This window comes from Equus asinus, chromosome 4 (assembly GCF_041296235.1).
Source record: "Equus asinus isolate D_3611 breed Donkey chromosome 4, EquAss-T2T_v2, whole genome shotgun sequence".
NCBI lineage: Eukaryota > Metazoa > Chordata > Mammalia > Perissodactyla > Equidae > Equus > Equus asinus.
In genome coordinates this window covers 93,336,368-93,359,250 of record NC_091793.1, presented here as the reverse complement: position 1 = coordinate 93,359,250, position 22,883 = coordinate 93,336,368, and the positions used below count along the sequence as shown (strand labels likewise).

The following is a 22,883-nucleotide window of genomic DNA, read 5'->3' as shown; positions in this document are numbered from 1 at the left end:
AGCCTCTGGAATTACATTGAGACACACACAGGAGGCCTCCCTTCCTGATTCTGGGAGGGTCTGTACCGGCTACAAATTCTGTGGCCTAGAATGTCCAGCAGCCTGTACCAGTGAGTTAATCAATGGTCTCATCATATTTTCAAAGCGGCTGGTTCTACTTCTGAGCTTTTAATCTACTTCTCTTGGGATATAGTTATAGTATGTAATGCTTATTTGCTTGGCATTTAAGAGATATTCAATCCCCCCCAAATAAACTAAAAAACAGATTTAGAAGGAGGCAGAACAAGAGGGAGCAATGATGACTGTTGGAGGAAGAACTTCATTCAGAGCTTCCTTTTTGAAGGCAGTGCTCTTTTTCACTGTAAACTTCTTTGCTTGCCTTATTAGGTTTGAAAATGATTCTGCACTCGCTCTCCCCTCTCCTTCAGACGTATAAGACAGAGTCCTAGCCGGCTAGGAAGACTGTTGGTAAGACAAGTGCTTGAGCAAAAAATTACCATATAGTATTGTAAGAACAACAATGACAGACGTATGATCATTCTTGGAGACAGTGACAAGCTTTATTAGGGTGGGAGTGGCAAATAGGGGGTGATGTCAGGGCATATGGATCCTGATCTGGGTTTTGAGAGACGAATAAATCCATTATGAAGTGTGGGCATGAAAGGATCATGAAAGACTTGTCTAAATCAAAAAATCCCATAATTGAAGTTTCGGGTGTTAGAAACTACTGTTAAAATTGATTTGTGTGGCTGGTTAGGTTCTTTCACAGGAGATATGAAACTATGGGTGAACTCTTTATATACCACGTTTGAATAAAAACTGATCCAAATGGTATTTGAGTGATTTTGTTGTCTTAATAACTATAATTTCATTTAATAAGATACATATATAATTCACATAATTAAAAATACATATATATGTAATTATATTAAATATGCATTTTTATGACCCACAGTAAGATTTTCTTTCTACTAGTCATCTGTTTTTTAAAAATTGTTTAGATCTCCATACAGGTGTCATATTTTGCAACAAAGTCAGGTCTTTGAGGTGCCCCAAATTCATAAACCTGTGTCCAGAGATTATAACTTCCTCACTGAACCATAAAACACGTATGTTTAAGTAATTAAAGGTACTTATGGGGTTAAAACATGCCTGAAATTCCCAAACAAAATTGTAAGTACTTTTCCAGAGAACCACTTGGCGAATGAAGGTTATGCCAGTTCTGCATATGGCAGTGATTTGCACCACTGAACACAGAATCCCTGATGACCAGCTTCCTCAACACAGAGATTTGCTCCTTTGTGTGTTTGTTTCTTTATGCTGAGAATATATTGTTGATCGAGGCTTGGGGATACTGTGAGTTAGCAGATGATGGAAATAAGAGTTCTAATTTTTCTGGTTAAGATTTCTCACCATTCCCTGGTGTTCCTATAACTAAATCTAGGGTGTCTTCTCATAATGGTTTGATTTGGGTTAGTTCTCAGTGATCCAGGCCCAGTAGTACTCTTTGTACATGACTGGCAGGTATAGCAAAGCCATTTTGCTTGGTGGATGTCACGGCTCTGGTCCGTGGCAGGAAGTGACTCTGGTCGCCTTGGCTTACTGTTTTTCTCTTCTTCCTTCTCTCCCTGAGGGATCTGGCTGAGTCACATATGCGTAGTTCTAAATGATAGAGGGTACCTTTCAAATCTGCATTTCTAGCCTCAATCTCTCCTCTGAGCTCTGGACTCGTATATCCAACTCTGATGCTCAGGGCACCTCAAACTTAACATGGCTCATACTAACTGCTTGCACCACTCCTCCCTGGGCCCTCATCTCCTGCGGAGTCTCTACCTCAGTTGGTGGTACAGCCATTCATTTAGGCACTTTAGCTAAGTAACTGTCTTTGACTCCCATCTTCCTCCTGCCTCCCACATTTTAATCACTGGTATTGCTGATTTTCCTTCTTAAATCATATTCACTTTCACCTTTATTATCACTACTCAAGTTTGAGCCCTTGCTATCTGTGTCTTAGGCCACACCAAGAGTGTATTAGTCAGGGTTAAACAGAACCAATAGTATATAAATAGTGTATATATTGACATATTTATGTTCCTATTGGACATCTATCTATCTACCTATCTATCTATATCTTTGATAGCAGATAGATAGTTGGGTAGATAGATTTATTCTGAGGAATTGCTTATGTGATTATAGAGGCTGCCGAGTCTAAAATTTGCAGGGTGTGCTGGTGGTGCTGGGAGATCCAGGAAAAGTCAATACTCTAAGGATGTCAGGCAGGAAGAACCAATGTTGCAGATGAAGTTTGAAGGCAGTTGGTTAGAGAACTGCTTCCCATTCAAGGGAAGGTTGGGCCTTTTGTTCTATTCAGGCTTTCAGCTGATTGGATGAAGCCCACCCACATTATGGAGACTAATCTGCTTTACTCAAGTCTACTGATATAACTGTTAATCTCATCCAAAAACACTCTCACAGAAACAACCAGAATAATATTTGACCAACTATCTGGGTACCCCATAGTCCAGCTACCTTGACACATAAAATTAACCACCACAAATAGCCTCGTTACTGGTCTTCCTGTTTTCAGTTTTGTTCCTTTCAAATTTGCCCTCTAAAGTGATCTAAAAGACAACTCAGACCACATGACTCCCCTACTTAAAATCCTCCAGTGGTTCCATATTACCTCCAGAATACAATCCACACTCCTATACTTGGCTGACACAGAAGGATCTAGGATCCTGCTTTTGCCCATCTCTCTGCAAATTAATTTCCTGCTACCTGCCACGTGACATACTGTGCCGTTGTGACATATTTCTTTGTAACTCCTTGGACACATTAAGTGAGGACCTCTGCTCTCCCTCTAACTGGAACTCTTTCCTGTTCCCCTTGTGCTTGGCTAGTTCCCACTACTGACTAATGCATAACTCTAGGGCAAACTCCAGGAAGATTCTTGGCTTTCCCTGATTCCCAGGCTAAAGTTTGTTCCTCTCTTCTGTGTGTAATGTGCTGTCCATATTTCTACCCCTGCTTTACGACACTCTGTTAGAAATAACTGCTTATCGTTCTAAACAGAGGACTGATAAACCAATCTCCTCTAGAAGAGGAGAGACTGCATTTTATTTATCTTTGTAACCTCAATGTCTGAACAGTGTCTGACATAGTGTTGCTCAGTAAATGTTGACTGATTAACTGACTGATTTCATGTCCACAAAAACCACCTTGGAGTAGGATGGAGGAAATAAAGGAAGAGAAAATAGAGATCTCCTTTGGTGAAAAAGAAAAACCAAAACTTAAATTCTCCATGAAGTTTCAGATTCTTTTGGGAAGTGACTTTAATCTAAGCAAATCAAGTGCTTCTTACTGAGCCTTGAGAAAGCCTGTAGGATCCGAGGCTGGCTGTGACTCTCTTTCTCATTCTTGTAGGCCATTTAGTTCTCTGCTAGATCCCTGCAGAGGGTTTGGGTTTTAGTGCAGAGATAAGTCTGAGAATGCAGAGTGGGGAGAAGTGATTGCTGTCACCCCAACAGGTAAGATCAGCTGACACTTCAAAAAATTATTATTTTGCCAGATTTCAAATGCCTGAAAACACTATAATTAGTTTTTTGTGGCTTGCACTTAATACACAGGCATTTTTGCTGCAAGGCGGCATTTAGTCCAAACACCACATTCTGGGCACCTGAAACCATGGCAACCATGATTTCTGATCATTTGTAAGCAATTTAATTTGGCTTAAACATTTAGAGGCATTATTTCACCAGTTATTTCTGGAAATGATTTAAAAAACACTTCAACAGACATAAATTTTTATTTTATTTTAGTGCTTTTCTTCTGAACCATTATCTTCCCCTTTTTTTCAGCCTCTAAAGGTAGAAAATGATTTTCAGCCATGAGGCTATCAGTATGCTCCTGTACCATTCACTTAGTTTTTGAAATTGGGCTCAAAGAATTCAGTGTAGGGCAGAGACTGACTGGTATTATCTTTTAAAGAAAGTCAGAATGCCCCTTTCTCATCTTCCCCTAAGTTAACACCACGAGGGAGTTCAAGTAATTTTAAATCCTAAAATGCAAACTGAATTAAACAAAGACATTTATTGATGCTTTTACATGTGTATCAGGAAGTAGGAGGGTATCATTATTTTTTAAAACTATTCACCTTAGGAGGAAAATATATCTAATTTCTAACAAACATCCTTTTTATGCAGTCTCACTGTAGCTTTTCCAAGTGCATTAGCTGAATCATCCACGGGTTAGCAAGATTGCTATCACACAAGAGCTGGCTGAGTTTCAACCCTGAAAGCTCAATAGCTAATGTCCCTCACAGGCTTCTCACAATCGGAATTTAGAAACTTCCATTCAGAATGGCACAAGATGAATTCCCCACATTTCCATTCAGGATGAGGCAAGATAAATTCCCCACATTTGTCAAAACTAGTGGATATATATGGAAATATTTCTTCCATCCAACTTGAGGAAGACAGTTTTGTTCTCTCTCACAGTCAGTGGGTGGGGGAGTGCTAAACTTCTTGTTGAAAAAATATTTACAAGGCAGTATTTTCAAAGTTATAAACGTGGTGGTAAACACATTTATACGAAACTAAATGAGGCCGAGTGGGAGTGTAGTTAAAACATCTTAGAAATTTTGGCAAGTGACAATGGAGATTAAGATTCTAAGTCATTTTAAAACAGAATTCAACAATTTGTTATCTTTCAGCCTTTTTGTAATTGTAATTGGGCAGCCATACAGATAACACAAATATTAAGATTATTTATGGAGCTATTTTGTTGGTCTTGCCAGCATCTGTATAGCTTCTTTTTCTCTGTTCAGACCACATGCTTGACTACATATTATCATTTGCATTTTGACATATACACTGGGGTCTGTTAGTGGCAGAATTATTTTTATGAATAAATTAGAAGAAATTTAAAAATGTTTCCTTTCTGTATATAAACATCTATTGGCACAAATAGTCCCATTTCCTCAACAGTACTTTGGTACTGTGATAAAATTTTATAATATGCGGTAAAGAAGTATTAAGAAATTAGGCCGACAGTGCAAGGTGTCTTGGTTAGAGATCTCTTAGACAATCCTCCAAGGGCCTGAGGCCCGTCTAAGCAAATTCTAGTAAGAATTGAGATTTCCTTTCTTGGGTTTCCAGATCATCTCCTACATTGTAATAGGAGCCCATAGGCCTTAAATATAATGTCAGCTGGTGCAAGTTGCTTAAAAAATTCACTTTGATTTTTGAAGCAAGAATATATGATTGTTTTTTAATTATGCATTTGAAAAGTCTTCCCCCAACCCCTGACTGTTAAGAAACTTCGGCTTCTGTCTGCCTGACCACCCCCAGGGTGCTTAGGGGAGCTGCCTTCCCTCAAGGCGTCTAGGATACCCCCCATTTGCCTGGCCACCCCTGGTAAGTCTGACTAAACTCAGCTGCCTTATTGGAAAAGGCACCAGAAGTTCTCTCTCTGAGCAGCATTAGACAGTAGGCAACCTGGTGTCTGCTGGGTCCTGCTGATGGAAAGACTTGCTGTTGGCTGGACTGATGATAAACGACCCAGTTTCCTGAGGATGTGGCTGCCAAGCAGCACCCACTCCCCCAACTTGACTTCTCAACCATCATTACATCGTGCCTGGAGCTTTGAGAAAGATTTCTCTCTCTTCTTTGGCTAGAGGTATTCCCTCTCCCGTTAGATTTGAGAAGTTGGGAGGAGGCATTAAGCCTTGCTTGTCCTTTGCTCGTGGCTGTGTCTGTGTTCCTGGTGTATACATCCTAAGGTAGAAGAGAACCTGCTCTTGGCCTCAGCTTGGACCTAGAAAATAGTCTTAATTCAGGTGAATTCCCTCTGCTTGATATGATCATTGTGATCCCATTCTATTCATTATCTCATTTCTCAGCCCTTTTCATAATGGGTCCGCTCTCTTCCTTCTGATTTCTACGTGTACATGACATCACAAGTTAGATAAATGATTACAAATTAGATGGGGAAAAAATAAAGCTCTATTTCTTTAGTAGAAATTTTTAAGCCTTTTTAAGCCACTATTCTCAGTTGGCAGTGGAAAACAATCTTGTCACGTCCACGTATTTTGGTCAACTACATTTTGAATGTTTCTTTTATGTCAATATTCAGTCGGTTTACATATTACTATCTTCTGACATCGCTGCTCACAGTTTCCTCTTCCACTCTTCTCTTTCCCCTGCTCACTGTCCTGCTTTTATTTCATGAGGCTCAAGGTTCCATCACCTGGCAATGGAAGAGAGGGATTTCGTTTATGTGGATGGTATGTGGAGTGGAAACATAAAGGCTGGTCCACTCCCTTAATCTCATTTCTTACCCTGATGCTAATGCAGTCCAGCTATTGATGTCCATAGCTGAGTTTCTAGACATGGATGACATCCAATGTTGGCTGGCTCTGTATGTCACATTAGATGATCTTTGGTATCCAGCTAGTGCCCTTTATAGGATACTGCAGGGGAGGTGCCACTGCTTCTCTTTCTCTCCTTTCAAATTTTCACAGGTGTGGTTCTCTTCATTCTTCTGAGAAGAGGCCAGCAAACTGAATCATCTTGCCAGACACTTTCAAGTGCCTACTCTAAGTTCACAAGAAACTTAGGAATCCCCAGTCCATCAGACTTGGCTGCTTAGGAAACCAGAGAGACACTTCCCCAGGCCTGCCTAAACTTGTTCCTTCTCCTTCCCCTGCTGACCCTTTTCCCATGCCCCGCCAGGCATCCTACTGGACCGCTGCTCACCATGGAAGTGGTTGGCAATCCTCTCTATCCACAATCACCCTCACACTTCCCCAGAGATTCTCTCAGGCAGCCCATCTCCCCTTGGGATTACAGTAGGAAGTGAGGAGTGGGCGTGTCCCCAATACAATTTTTACTTTTCTTTTCCCCAGTGTGGTTTCCCAACTTGTTTCATATTTTGTCGTTCGGAAGGGAAGAATGGAAGGAGGGAAAACATTTTCATAACCTCTCCCCAATTGTTTTTATCTTACACCTAGATAGGTGTGCATTGAACAGTCTGTAATCTTGAGTCTATGTGTGTGTGTGTGTGTGTTGGGTGTTGTTTTGAAAGTGGAGGGTTGTTGCAGGCAGAAGGGAAGCTGAATCATCATTCTGTGTCTCAAGTTGCAGGTTGATGGAAATGATCCATTAGGGGGAGAAACTTTGATGTATGAGAGGGAAGAGGATTCCTGGAGCAACTCCTTAAACAGGAAGAGGGGATGGGAGCTAGTGCTTGGTCTGCCTGCCTGGACCTTGCTTTTTGTCTTTCAGTAAGAGGTTTCCTGGCTTGTTGTCTCTTGCCCAATTACTGCTTTGGGCATTCTGAATAATGCAGCAGAGGGAGGAGTTAAGCATCAGAGAAGAAATCAGAACTCCTGAGAGGTCCAAATTTTGGTCTTCCTAGATTTTTCAGAATAACTTTATACTGTGATTTTAAAGTGGCTATATCCAACCAGGATAAAGCCACAAAAGCTCCCAGGCGATCAGGGTTAGGCTTATATATTGATTTGTTTTCCTATACAAAAATCCAAATGGCTATAATGACAATTTTTAGTATTAGAGTTGGGAAAACAGTAGGGGCATGGACTTAAGATAAGAATACAAGACCAAAGGGGTCAATGTCAGAATAAGATAGAGAGCACCTTACTGAAAATTGTAAATTGTTTCTAAGTCTAGTGAGTTGTTATAACATTATTGACATTGAAGGATATTATCGCAACTCCCTGCATTTGTAAAATACACAGCAGTCTGTCCGATCCGAGATAAACATGATGAACTGTGTGCACCTATGCCTTGCTTTCTAGGAACAGAAATTATACTTGTTCTACAACTGCATAAAGTTTAGCATAATGGAATGGGCAGGTGACTGCCTTAAAATACTGCTCTAAAAAAGTGATTTCACTCTGATCTTAGAGAGAAGTGGGTAAGAAATCTCCTCAGTCTTCAACTGCTGAATAAACAGAGCCCTGAATGGACTGTCTACACGTATCAAGGAAGAGTCAGAGTGGGTTTCTTTTAGTGGAGGGTTGTGACAGATCAACATCGGGGATTGACATCAGAAGACTAGGTAGACCCATCTAGGAAGGTCCAACAAAGAAAAGCGCCATGTTAGGTGATCTAGCAAGAGGCAAAGACGTCCAGGTAGAATGGAAGAGAATGTAGGCAGGAAGCCCTGGTGGGGCTGAGGGTTTGAAACCAGAGGGAAAGTTGAAATGGAGGCAGGAGTTGTGACTAACAGGGCCTGGCAGGACCAGGTGGCCAGGTGAAAGGTAAACTTGGCGTGTCTCACAGGTAGAAACAAAACGTCGGCTAGAAGCCTGGAGAGGGGTGAGAAGGAAAGGGGTCAGAATCTAGGCCACAAATTCAGTAATAGTTATGGGGCATTAGATGCATAATAAGATCATGAGATCAAAACTTCGGATTCTGAGCGCCAAATTTGCTAAGATAGAGACCAGATGTGGTCTTGGTGTGATGGAGATAAATAGGTTTATGTGGCTAAAGCAAATAATGTGGGCAGGTATTCCAACACTCAGATCTCTAGAACATTTTACACACACACACACACGCACGCGCACACACACACACACACAGAGGAAGGAATGAAAGATTACAGAACAAAATGTTCACAAAAATCTCTCTTAGAAGTAGAAGGAAAATATGGGTGATTGCGTTTTCTTTCTTTTTTTTTAAGATTTTCTTTTTTTCCTTTTTCTCCCCAAAGCCCCCCGGTACATAGTTGTATATTCTTCGTTGTGGGTCCTTCTAGTTGTGACATGTGGGATGCTGCCTCAGCGTGGTTTGATGAGCAGTGCCATGCCCGCACCCAGGATTCGAGCCAACGAAACCCTGGGCTGCCTGCAGCAGAGCGCGTGAACTTAACCACTGGGCCATGGGGCCAGCCCCAATTGTGTTTTTTCTTTCTTTTTCCTTGTATACACTTTCTGAATTATCTACAATGAGCATACATCATTTTTAAAAAACAAAAATAGTATAAAAACCTTCTTTAAAAAACTACCCAAATGAACTGTAATGTATTTGCAGATAGTTTGAGAATTTGGTGTTTTGTTTAATGACTGGGTGACTGATCCTGCCTAGATGGGCGCAGGTGTGAAACCAAAGTATTGCAGGACACAACAAATTTTCTTGGAATTGGGTAAATTTCCATATTCGATCTGCTTGCCTTTTATCTTCTAGGGGAAATTTCTTGATTGACTGGTAGAACCACGGCTTTCTTCCAGAGCAGTCATTTAGGCTGGGTCTATCTGGGACAAAATGAAGTAAGAGTTGGAAATTATTGAACTGGGGTGATTAATTGGAATGATTCAAACTGAATAAATTATGATTGGACCCTAATCCATGTACCCAGCTGGACACTTTTTATTGCTGATTGAGCCTATAACGGGATAACGGAATAAGAAGAATGTTGGGTTTTATTTTTTATTTCATTTTGCAAATGAGAAAAGCTTTAGGCAAAATTCCTTTTGTTCTTAATGCCAAAATATTTCACCATTAACCCAACACTAAATGTATCAGATAATAGTTTTTAAAAAAACAATGGACCAATAAATGTCATAAAATTTAAATATTTCCTGTCACAAATATTTTTATTGACCCCAATCATATAAATGGAGCCAAAGATATCAATAATGAAAAGATAAACGAATCCTATTCTCAGTTAAATCTTTTATTCATACCTCAGGAATTGTGTTATAAGAAAGGAAATATTTGGTTACATGAATGAAATCAACTATTCAAGTTTATTACACACACACACATAGGTGTCTATTATAATTCTCTGGTCCAGTTGGAACGTCAGTTTGAATAGCAGTCATGATTTTAACCTGTTCTTGTTTGTGTGCATCCTCTGAATTTTGAAAAGTGACAGTTGTGTTAGGACAATAATTGGATGGTTTGGACATAGACATGGATGTTAGGTAACTCATATGCTGTGTCTTTAATTAATGCAAGACCAGTTATGTTTATCAGGAGATAACAAATAAGCCATTGTCAGGTTCAATAGATTCATTTCACCCTTACCCATGGTTTGGGAAAATAAAGATCACAAAGGAATATAATGATTCTAAATAGACCCTAAATGTGCTATTCCCCCGCGTCAGCACCAATTGAGATGGTAGTATGGAATTTATCAGGACTCTGCTAATTACAAACCCTTGCTACTCTTTGCCAGAGTGAAATAGTGGACCTCTTTAATATTGTCATTAACATGCTGTGAGCCCTGTGATTACTCCCAGACACAGTCTCAGTGACAAGTGACCCTAGGCGGGCGGTGGACATGTTTTTTGATTTGGCTATTTGCTCTGTCATTAAGGCTTTGGATGAAATAATTTAGGCTGAATGGAGTTCGGTTGTTAGAGGACAGGTCTAGGATGATCAGGCCACAGCAGTAACTTTCATTTAGTTTTCCCACCCTTTATGCTCCACTTAACAGATACATCTCCTGATGACACCAGCCCAGGGGTACAGATGTGTCATTTTTTCCTACTTGATCCTACTAATTGTCCTCTCCCATATGTTCCCACAGGCTTTCTTGCTTCCAGGTGGTAGCTGTAAGACTACCCTAGTCGCCTCTCTTTTATGAGTGTACCTTGGGACACCGAGCCCAGACATGTCTTGCCCAGTGCAGTCTTGGCTTCCCTGGATCACCGTTGCTGCCCTGTTGGTACGGCTCATTGCCTGGGCCATGGGCTCTGTGGCTGGCACAGAACTTGAGGCATTGGGAATGCTTCTCTAAACTCCCATTCCGAAGTGAGGTGTCTTTTCCTTTTCTTTTTCTTTGCGAGGGGATTTAAGCTGCTCAGGCCTAGGATCCAGGCTACATGGAATCCATCAGAGCCCTGGGCCTTTTCTGTGTGATCCTTTATTTTTTGTTTTAAGCAACTGGCGGAACCCAAACAAGCTTGTCTTCATGCCTTCCCCATGTCCACTCAGGATCAACCATCAGATTCCCTAACCTCTGAATGCAGAGGTGAGCAGAGATGTCCACAAGAGCTCCTTGTGAGCTGCTGTGAGTGGGCACCAGCTCACCACTGTTTATGGGCATCTGGTACTTTGTGTTTTTCTCCTAAGTGACAATCAGAAAGAAAGTTAAAATTCAATGGAGTCAACAGTACAGAGATGTACCTTGCTTAATGCAATAGAAATAGCCTTGAAAGTAGCGCCTGAATAGAATATTTATTAATCATACGGGAGGTCATTATTTCAGGAAAAACGGTAGTGAAGAGCTTACTAAAGGAAAGATTCTGTTCTTGAAAAATAAACTATGCCTCTGATTTATCTGATCTATATTTGGGTTTTGTGTTTCATGTTTTCTTTAAAATAATATGTCTATAAAACTAAAAAACCCTTAACCATTTTACGGGGTGCTGGGGTTTGAGCACGGATCTCTCATGCTTCTTTCATTTTTTAAGTTACCTCCTTCTCTTCACAGAGAAAAGTCACTAGTCTCTTTGGCAGCTTTTGACAGTCGCTTGCAAGGACACGTTGTCTCCCATGGGAGAATCTGCATTACTTAGATTTTCTATTTTTTCATCTAATTTCCCTGTTTCCACGAAGGAAGCAGGAAAGCTGGATTTTGTCCTGGTTCTACCCTAGATGGCTGCATGATTTGAACAAATCAGTCGGCCTCTCTGGGTCTCCTTTTTTCCAATCAGTAAAATGAGAAGAGTAGGCTTAAAGATTGTTAAATTCACATCTGGTGGTGCAATTTTAAAAAACAAAAATCAGTTTTAGAGTCCATCTTTGAAAACACTGCCAAATCATGAATTCTCTCTTCATATTCAAATGCTGACTACCAAGGACACATGTGGTGTGCTTTTACGAAGGCAAAAAACGGCACAGAACTTTTGGGAGACTTATATATTTAATAGAGTTAAACCATTCATGCCCAGTAGCGGCCAACCACATTCTTGAGTAATGGTGGAATGTATTTTCTCAGGTGATCGCTTAAATTCAGTTCTACTGGGGCATAATTAAAGAATACTGTCTGAAGCTGTAATGCTGAGCAATTTCTGTGGAATAAATAGAAATGCCCCAGAAAGCAATGCCCTTCCTTGGCATTTGAGGCATAATCTGGTTTAGTTAGTTTGGGTTCAAATTTAAATTTGAAGGAGATTCAAGACTCTGTCGAACGGACCAGGGGTGAATCCCAATGGCCTTGGCCTGTTAGAAAGAGCCAGGGAAGTTTGTTCTGTGTCTGGGCTGTTGGGTGAGTTCCCAAAACCAATTTTCTGCTGGAAACAGTGTGTATCCTTCTGGCAACAAGCTGCTCGAGCAACGAGCTGTCACATTTCAATGCAGAAGGCTTTTGTTTGGCAATGAGATAATTTTAGTTCTTATTCTATCAGGAATCTATTTAGAAATTCAGCATAAATGCATTTGGAGTATATCGTGCTCTTCCTAGGGGAGCTGAGGGCCAGGGCAAATCATCATGTATTTTTTTCTTACTTTCTCATCTGCCCCTCCTTCCTCATGCCGTGTTTTGATACTGGAAAAAGAACACCAACGGCAACCTTGAAAGGTGGCTCCTAAAGCACAGTATGTGCAGAGTGCAAGGAAGTACACAGCAGCATCCATTCGTTGCTTTAGCAGTGGAGGTCGGAGAGGGCTTTAGAAGCTGAATCTGAGTATATAGGTGGCTGAGGTTTTGTTGGCACCTACTGACTTTTGCACTGGATAAGCTTTATCAGCCTTCTCAAGTTTAAACATTTACAATACTAAGACAAAACTGAAAGTGTTATAAAGGATGTGCTTGGATTCAAATTTCTCACAGGTCCATGAGGACGGACCATTCGATCGTGTTTATCTTTAATTTTTATAGTATAAATTGTCCATTTGTGCTTATGTGCTACTAGCACGGCATTCAAGCAAATGTTCCTAAACATCATTTTGTGATTCTCTATTGCTTAAGTAAGGGAAAACAGACATGAGAAAATTACAGTTTTGAAGGTGGCTTCGATGCATCTCTTCTAACATAGAGCTTTGCGTAAAATATAACCCGAACAGAATCATGATGTTTCCCTTCCTTTCCATGAAATTCCTGCTCACTTATCTTTATTTATGTACCAACAGAGACCAAACAGCAGTTTTTACTTTACGTTTCCTCATATTTGCTCTGTGTGCCTCACCTTTCAATAACCCTGTTGAATTCAACAAAGCATGTAATTATTGCACCATATAGAAACAGTTGGGGGAAACAAATGGCATAGCGCACCAGTGTAATTTATGGAGGTAAGTCATCCAGAAAAATGTGGAAAGAATGTTCAATTTATTTTAGATATCTTAAAACCATGGCTTTATTTTTTCTTTCAGTTGTGCACATTAGATTCTTTGCTTGATGTGTGAAAAATTATTAGACACATGCCTATATAAAATCCAGCAGAAGTTGCTAGAAAAATTAAAATGTCTCAATTTAAATGATAATAGAAAACCAGCAGACTTTAAGGCATTTATCTCCTTGGTTTAACAGTGACCATAACCAGAGTCAAGATATTTTCATTTGTCAGCACCTCAGATAACTTATGTTCTTCAATCTTAGAAAGATGCAAAGGTGAGATTCCAGCCTTATAGAGCACTAGTATGAAGTGCGCGTGTGTGTGTGTGTGTACTTGTGTATGGTGGTAGAATGGAAGTACTACTGACATTTTGCTGTTAATTTTACCTGGAAACCTGATGCAGAGTTATAGGACTGTAGCAGCGTAAAAACAATGCACTCACACAGTCATATTTACCATATATATGTGCATATATAGGTATGCACATCTTATAAATTTATGAATAGTATACTAACATCTAACCTCGAAGTTAAGATTTTCAAAATGTGCAGAGGTAGGGTGTAGTACATGGGGAAACATTGCTTTGAAATGTTTACTTCAATATTTAGGTTATTTGGTTTCTATTACATCTCCGTGCTCAACTATGCATTTCTCCCATGTTTTAGCTCAGCAGCTCTCAGCACTGGGTTCAACAGAATGATCTAGGGAACTTTAAAACATTCGAGTGCCCAGACTCCGTCTCTGCAGATTCTGCTTTAATTGGGCTGGGAGTGGGGCGGGGCATTGATAATTTTTTAAAGCTCCCTTGATGAATCTCGTGTGCAGTCAGCGTTGACAGCCACTGCCTTGGCCATGTGTTGACAAGCAATCACTGGAAATGTTTAACGACAACCATGTGGTCATCCTGAGTTTGCTGAGATCTTTACTGCCTCATCAGGATGGTTGTTGAAACCTAGCGCTGCTGAGGTCTGCAAAATGGTGCCATCTAGAGCTTCAGGCAGAAAGAACCAAGAAAGGTGAAGCAGTGGAAATGACTCAGGATAGGCTTAAAATTAAGCGATTTGCACAAGATTATAAGCTGAGGTGGAGTCGGGACTTGAACCCAGGTCTCCTACAGTGATGTGGTTGTGAGTGATGGCTCTGGAGTCAGCCTGCCGGCTTGGGTTATGTTGGCCCCTGTGTTAACTAGCTGGTTGAGTGAGGATGGGCACATCATTTGTTTGTCAGTGTGGTAATGACTTGGGAACTCCTTAGTTCCTGAGCCAGTTATGTTCGGGGAAGAAAAATATAGCACCAGTCACAGTCTGACATGGCGGGTCTTAGTTACTTAACTTCTTTTGGCCAAAGTTTTCAACCTATAAAATGGAGATAATTATTATTGTCTTCATAGGTTGAGTGGTTGAGAGGATTAAATGATGTAATAAATGTGAAACCACTTGTGACAGTACCTCACACACACTATCTCCTCAATACATATGAGCTATCATTATTATTACTACTTTTATTTGACTCACATCTTATTCTCTTTCTACTATACAATGCCACTTAGATGATGTATGTAAACCTCAATTTTAAGTTTTTTTCTCATGACCTGGAATCTTTTACACCTAGAATCTCAACACTAAATAAGATTCTTCACCTCAACACTTAGACGAGTGATGGGTTATTCTTCCATTTTCTCTAATAACTGTTCACTGGATGGCTTCAGTTAACCTTTCTTCTAAGCCAACTAGAGATGTGGAAAAACATTTCTTATTGCTTACTTTTCTTTATGTACTAGAAATAAAAAAGAGGCTAAAGGTAACTCTCTCTATAATAATATTAGCTGTTGTATGTGCTTACTATGTACCAGGTAGAATTTTCAATGTTTTACATAAACTATTCTAGAAAAACTTTTTATTATGAAAAATTCCAAACACAAACAGGAGGACCTGTGTATGTAGAGTATATGAACTCCACATACTCATAATTCATTTTTAACCATCATTCTCTCACGGCCAGTTTTGTTTGTCTATAGACTTCTAATCCCACTATCTTAATATTGTAAACATTTTTCTCTAAATAGTTCAGTATGCATCTCAAAAAGATAAATACCTTTTATCAGAATGGCTATAATCAACAAGACAAAAAGCAACAAATGTTGGAGAGGCAGTGGAGAAGAGGGAACCCTCATATACTACTGGTGGGAATGCAAACTGGTGCAGCCACTATGGAAAACAGCATGGAGATTTCTCAAAAAATTAAAAATAGAAATATCATATGATCCAGCTATCCCACTACTGGGTATCTATCCAGAGAACATGAAATCAACAATACAAAGCGATTTATGCACCCCTTTGTTTATCACAACCTCATTCGCTATAGCCAAGATGTGGAAGCAACCCAAATGCCCATCGACTGATGAATGGTTAAAGAAGATGAGGTATATATACACAATAGAATACTACTCAGCCATAAAAAAGGATAAAATCATGCCATTTGTGACAACAAGGATGGACCTTGAGAGTATTATGTTAAGCAAAATAAGCCAGACAAAGACAAACACTGTATGATTTCACTCATGTGTAGAAAATAAACAAACACATGGGCAAAGTGAACAGATTAGTGGTTACTAGAGGGGAAGGGGTGGGGAGGAGAATGAAAGGAGTAAAGGGGCACATATGTATAGTGACAGATAAAAACTAGACTTGGTGGTGAACATGATGCGGTCTATACAGAAACTGATATACAGTAATGTACACCTGAAGTTCATACAATGTTATAAGCCAACATGATCTCAATAAAAGAATTTAAAGAAAAGAAAATTAAGAAAAAAAAAAACAAAGAAAAGTAGGATTGGGACAGACTGCTAAAAAAAGAAAAAAAGAAAATTTCCTTTTGAAAGAAATTCTCACAATACGTATCACACAAAAATGTAACGCTTATAAAAAATCTTATGTGTTGTGGTATTATTTTATCCTCATTTTACAGATGAAGAAATGGAAGCACAGAGAGGTTAAGTAACTTGCCCAAGTTCACACAGCTAGCAGGTGACAGAGGTGGAATTTGAAACCAAGTGATCTGGCTACGTAGTCTGTGTTCTCAATCACCTTGACTCACCAGATTCTGTAATGAAAAAAATGCAGTATACAATATTTCTTCTCCATGCATATGAGGTTTCAGCTTTGGGTGTTCTTAATGTACTAAATAGATGGGTATCCCATTGAGCACCAAGAGGCAGTTTTGTTCTCTGCAGTTGCATGAACTCAGGTTCCAGGCAGACCTGAGTTTGAATCCTGCCTCCCTCCCTTATTAGTCCTGTGAATTTGTGCCCATTGCTTATCCTCTATAAACCACAGTTCCTTTGTCTGCTATATGAGCATATAACAATACCTACCTCGTGGAGTTGGTGGGAGTTGATGTATGCAGAATGCTTTGTACCATGCCTGGCTCATATTAGTACTTAGGCACTTATACTATGGGCATATCAATTAGGCAGTTAAGTATCTCTAGGAAGATAGGTGTATATTTCCAAATGTTTGGGCTACTTTAAGTGCTAACATTCAGAAGTGCTTTTTAAAAAACCTTTGAAAGGATGTAGAGTAGTTGATTAGATTGATTCTCTCGACTTCCCTGGTTAGGCAGCAGTCCCTTGAACGGTCAAGAAATGCCTTGATGAAGACTTAGTGCAACTGATTTAGAAATGCTTCCTCATTTACGGCTGGGAAGCTGCCAGCTAGCTAAATCAAAATAAATGTTATAATATCTCAGCTAGTATGAGCAAGGGGGCATCGTTTTCAAGGAATGATGTCTCTCTCTCTGAGCTACTTTAAAGTCATTTGTCAACGTCTGTCCTAAGAACACGGCGAAAATTCTCACGAAACATGTATGCACATCTTTTGTTGCCTGGTTTCTTTCGACTCCCTCCTTCAGCTGGAATCCATAGTGTGAACAATACAATGGAGTATGAAGAATGTGCAGACCAGGGGCGTGCAAATGTGTGTGTGTGTGCGTGTGTAGGAGTCCCTGTGTGTCACTGTCCTCTAAAACTAAATACAATTTTTTAAAAAATTAACTAGTATCTTGGAATTTATGTGCATTGCTGTATATCACTTGACAAAGTTGGATAATTAAGGATTGATCATACATAGAATATCTTATGGTATTTTTCCTTCACTCTGTAATATCTGATATTCAGAAACTGTACCCCATTCCAGATCTTCTTTATTTTTGCTTTGTTCATATTAGTTCTTCCCAGGACTGATATTGAACAATTCAACCTTGTCACAGAAGAATCATTCCTTCCCAACATTGTACTTAATTGTGCGCCCTGTTACTTCTAACCATGGGATGTATATACCTTGCACATTTTCTCACCAATGGCATTCCTTTTAGTATTCCTACGAGGTGAGAATGCCACCTCATAACATTGTTCTCTCCCCTGTCTCTTTTTTGTTAGGTAAAAATGAAAGGGTTATTTTGATTTATAAGCAGCAGCTGAGGTTGGCTCGCATCGTCAAGATATCCTTTCACGATGAAGAAAACAAATGTTATTTTGCTCTATAAACATTATATTTGAGAATTTTCTTCACATGTCTTTTAACTTCCTGCCTGTAAGTTTGGAATCCCTCCCTAGCTGTGGGAAGTGAGAATTGTGGAGGATACTGATTCCTGGAAATTCTCTGTTGAAATCAAGTTTCTTGCCTCCGGCATGTCTACATAGGGGAAATTAGGTTGCTTGCTTTTCCTATAGTGCGTCAAGGTAATAACTCATGCTGTCTGACCAAACACTGGTCAGGGCTTAGAGGACATGCTGGCCTTTTAGAATTTTGCATTCACAATTTATGACTGAAATAAAAACTCCAAATTATATTTAGTTTAGGGAATTTGATCCTGGGTATAAAATTAGAAAATTGAGAACGATTTGTCACTTGGGCAAGTTTGGTTTTGTAGTCAGCTGATGCTTCATTTTATTTATCTATCTGTCTATCTGTCTGTCTGTCTATCTGTCTATCAATCTATCTATCTATCATCTATCCATCATCCAACTATCTATCATCTATATCTATGTATCTATCTATAGGTATTTTTTTACAATCACCTTTTTGAAGTATACTTTTTATGCAATAAAATGCATCATTTTAAGTAGAATTCATTGACAAACATATATATTCGGGTAACCACCACCCTAACAAAGTTATAGAACACTTCTGTCACCCCCAGTGTGCCCCTTCCATATGCCCCTTCCAAGGTGATAAGAACCCCCTTCAGAGACTGTCATTCTTAGATGAAGACATGTCGTCAAAGCCAAGTTGGAACTGTGGGGCTAAGATTGGCTTCACTTTAACAAAAGCAGCATTCACTGTAATTACTTTATTATAAGTAGAAACATGCAGGCGCTAAAAGAGCTCCTGCTCTTGACTGGCAGCTCGGAGAGGAGGAGGGGAGGAAGGAGGTAGATGCTGGGCAGCAGTTTATACAACCGCAATCAGCTCAGGGTGCTGGCATCGGCTTTCGAGAGAACTGTCTTTCTGTGGCTTTAGCAAAAGGGATGAATTATAGTCGACATCTGCGATGAAGGACAGCAAGATGACCCAGAGGGAAAAATGTCAGATGTGGTAGAGGTCAGAGAGCCTTGCTGAGTTGTTATTCAACAAACGCGGGTTTGGTAATTGTTATTCAACAAATGCAGGTTTGGCGCAGAGACCAAAGGCAGCTTCCAGAGTCAAAAGATGTTGGAGGCATGTGTTCAACAATAGAAAATATAAAGAGCGTATACAGTGTACTGGTCAAGGTATTGGCCCTTTGTTAAGTCAAACAATTCTGCTTGGGCAAGGGAAAGATAAGACTTCATAGTGGTTGATGTCATGGGTTACAGGGTGAGAAAAAGGTAAGGAGGCTGGTGATCCCAATTGAACAGGGTTTATTTGGGATGAGATAGGTCTGAGGTCTTTCCTCACCACATCTTTGTGAGTGTTTGATATTGTTCAGACAGCTCAATTATAGGATTTTGATGCCTTCAGTGTCTCAATCAATCATCTGCAGTAAGGTTCGGGTTGTTTGCATGCTGTAACGTGCTGTTGAAGATGGCAGGTAGCTCTTTCATTATAAGAATGGTGGGATTGCAGCATTTCTGATTTAATTTGCTGCACACAATTAGATCTGAAAGGAATAGTTTGGAAGACAGAATAAGATAGAAGCCTCAGTTTTACCCATATGCCAGGCCTTGTTTATTTTTTATTATTCCACTTAGCCAACATTATTTAGGTTGAAGTACATACAACTTGGTCCAAAAGACATCTAACAAGTAAGGACTTCTTTGGAGAGTGGATTCAGAGCAGTTAAAACAATCACCTAAGGAGGTAGAGAGGGGAGTGCAGTGGTCTCTGTGGTCGAATTTCTTGTCCAAGTTCAGAATAATTTTCCAAAGCAAGAAGATTCTACTGGTGTTAGGACACTGGGCAGTCTCTAACAGGAGCAGCATATTGGTGTTTTCTGCCATCCTGACAAGGACAAATGCCAGCAATTTAGTTGATCCTGTAGGTTCCCCACGGGATGCCTGAATTTCCCTTTGAGATTGTATTTCACCAGAATTCAATCCACTGATTTTTATGTATGGTGTTCCTCTGACCTCCTCAGAAATAGAGTGAGATGTACCTTTTACAATATACTAAAGTGTGCTTTATCCATGCCACAAGTCTGCATATTACCATGCAAATAAAATAAATAATTGTTTAAAAAATTTATTGAGGTCATAATGGTTTATAACATTGTGAAATTTCAGGTGTACATTATCATTTATCAGTTTCTGTGTAGACTGCGTCATGCTCACCCCCAATAGTCTAATTTTTATCCATCACCATACATATTTGCCCCTTTACCCCTTTCATACACTCCCCAACTCCCTCCCCTCTGGTAACCACTAATCTGTTCCATTTGTCCATGTGTTTGTTTATCTTCCACATGTGAGTGAAATCATATGGTGTTCGTCTTTCTCTGGCTTATTTCACTTAACATAAAACCCTCAAGGACCATCCATGTTGTTGCAAATGGGACAGTTTTGTCTTTTTTTATGGCTGAGTAGTAAAATCAATATTTCTTAAGTATGCGTGCACTTTGTGAGCAGACATGTACTTCAATTACCTACTTTTTTTGTGTTTTCTGTTAATTTGCAGCAAACCAGTGTGTTTGATGGTTATATTCCTCCTATGAATAAGCTTGCTATTTCACTTTTAGTACTTGATAATTCTCCTAAGACTAGAATTCTCAATTCATTTCTTTGGAGACAGGGTAAGAAAATCCCGAATTCACCAGGATCAGAATATTGTACACCTAGGGAAATTTTAGTTATGATTTTTTCCCCGACCAAAGCACATTTCAATTAAGCCAAAAAAGCACATATAACCTTCTCTAATTCTCCAAATCACCTTTTAAATACAATTGCTCCTCTTCCCCTAGCCTTTGGAAGGACTAGTTTTCTTCTTTCTCCATTTTCTCTGTTTTCATTCCTTAAATGTGCCTGGAAAACAAGGACTTTAACTTTCCGTCTCACAGCTATTAAAGATTCTGACCTGTTGGTCCTAATAAAAGAGTTATGAACCATGCCCTGCTAAAATGACTTCACTCCCCCTCTCCCTTCACCCCGATAAATTCCCTTGGTGGGTGATAAAAAACTGGATTGAAGCGGACACATTTGGTCTCTGTTAAAGCTATTTATGGTGATTTCTCTGCCGCAAGCATTACACTTAGGGCAACCAGATGCTCCTCTTTTGGGGCCCATCTAGTAACATATTCTCCTGGTATGCCAAGAACTCCTTTGGGGCCAGCCGATTATCGGCTCACTGCAAGTGCAGTTGTATAACATAGCTCCATCCAGGAGAAGCTGTGCCTAGAGGGAGGAAAAAGAGCACAATGGGAAAACCACCTTCAATTTTTTTGAAGAAGCATTTAACCAAACACCGTTTGCTTTCTCTTTGTCCATATGCTTAGCTTCCCAAAGTGAGGGACTTTAGAGATGGGCTGGCAATCGTCCGGAGGGCGTGAATAATTTTCACTTTTTGGTGTTTTGTTTCTGAAAGGCACAAACTGGATGAGCCATCTAAAGGCTCAGGGAAACAGACATCTATGTCTCAGAGTTTATTCTGAGATCCCGTATTCTCAGTTTTTCTGATAAATATATTGTTTCACTTTTCTCTATTTATCCTCTTGATGATTATTACATCAATTAAAGAAACTTAAAATCGACTCCACTCCACCTCAATCTTCCCCCAGACCATTAGGCTTTACTGCTGCCAGGGCTACATGAATCTCTGTTTGAAGGAGACATTTCTGAAGATCAGTGTATTTTATTTTTACATCTTTGGAAGATCTAGATGATTTATCATAGACTACAGTTTGTCAGTTGAATGTTTGATGTTGTGTCACCTCCTGACAGTTTCAGCACCCTCCCTCTCCCTCCTGGTCCCTGGGTCTACTGCTTTGTTTTTGAGACCAGCATTAACAATAGTATCACCAGGGGTAGGCCTGTGGCCAAGTAGTTGAGTTCTCATGCTCTGCTTTGGTGGCCTGGGGTTTGCTGGTTCAGATCCTGGGTGCAGACCTACACACCGATCATCAAGCCATGCTGTGGCAGCACCCCACATGGAAGAGCTAGAATGACTTACAACTAGGACATGCAACTATGTATTGGAGCTTTGAGGAGAAAAAAAAGGAGGAAGATTGGTAACAGATGTTAGCTCAGGGCCAATCTTCCTCATCAAAAAGCCTACCTTAAAAAAAAAAAGGAATAATAGCACTAATAATATTGTTAAAATTCCAGTTTGCTTTACTTACTAAAGCATCGATGAGTGCTTTATGTGAGCTCCCAGGAATGTGGAGAAGGTTGTCTTCATTCCTCCAGGTGAGTTGCCCTGGAGTCCAGAAAGGGCAGGAAGGGTGTGGTAGACCAGAACTTTCTTCTGCTCTTTGGCCTCACCAGGTATGGTTTCTTCAGAAACTGTCAATACAAGCAAATTGCAGTTGCCAGCTCCAGAAAACAACATCCCCAGAACAGACTATCAGATTTCATGGAGGCAAGGTACCTTTCTTCTACTGTTTAAAGATAATAATTTCCTTTTAGGATTGATAGGGAGACAAGTCCTGAGAATTATATGGCAGCTTTCTTCTCACAGACAGTGAAAAGTCTAGTCTGTGGAAGCAGATTTAAGGGAGAACATCTATCTGTTTCTGTTTCTTCAGGGAAGAAATCAGCGTGAAAATTGGATGATGCTGTATCCTAAAGCCATTTGGAGTCTTTAGCACAATGCCTGGCACAAACGATGCCTTCAAATATCTGCTGAATTAAAATTTCTGTGTTAAAACATTTTGAAATATTAAGTTCCAATAGTGTAGGGAGAAGATAAAACGACTAGTGCTGATGCACGGACACACATTCAGAATGTCTACACACAGTTTTAGGGATGTAACACTTATTCCTTTTATCCTGGGATTGGATGAAATTCTCTTGTTGTTATATATCTTGGTTTTTGACTGCCTGTATTGCTTACTTTGGAACCCGCTCTCAGGATCTAAGTTTCCTGTATGTAAACTTGTCATATTTAAA

General features: G+C 39.8%; 1 long non-coding RNA gene across 3 annotated transcripts in view; it reads left to right on the top strand.

Annotated features, from left to right (window-relative positions):
* The first annotated feature begins 386 nt into the window (after positions 1 to 386).
* LOC123285263 (uncharacterized) overlaps positions 387 to 22,883 on the top strand; it is a 71,359-nt gene continuing 48,862 nt past the window's right edge. For all 3 annotated transcript variants that reach the window (XR_006526919.2, XR_011502816.1, XR_011502815.1), the window contains exon 1: positions 387 to 468. This is a non-coding gene — a long non-coding RNA (uncharacterized lncRNA). The remainder of the gene's footprint in view (positions 469 to 22,883) is intronic.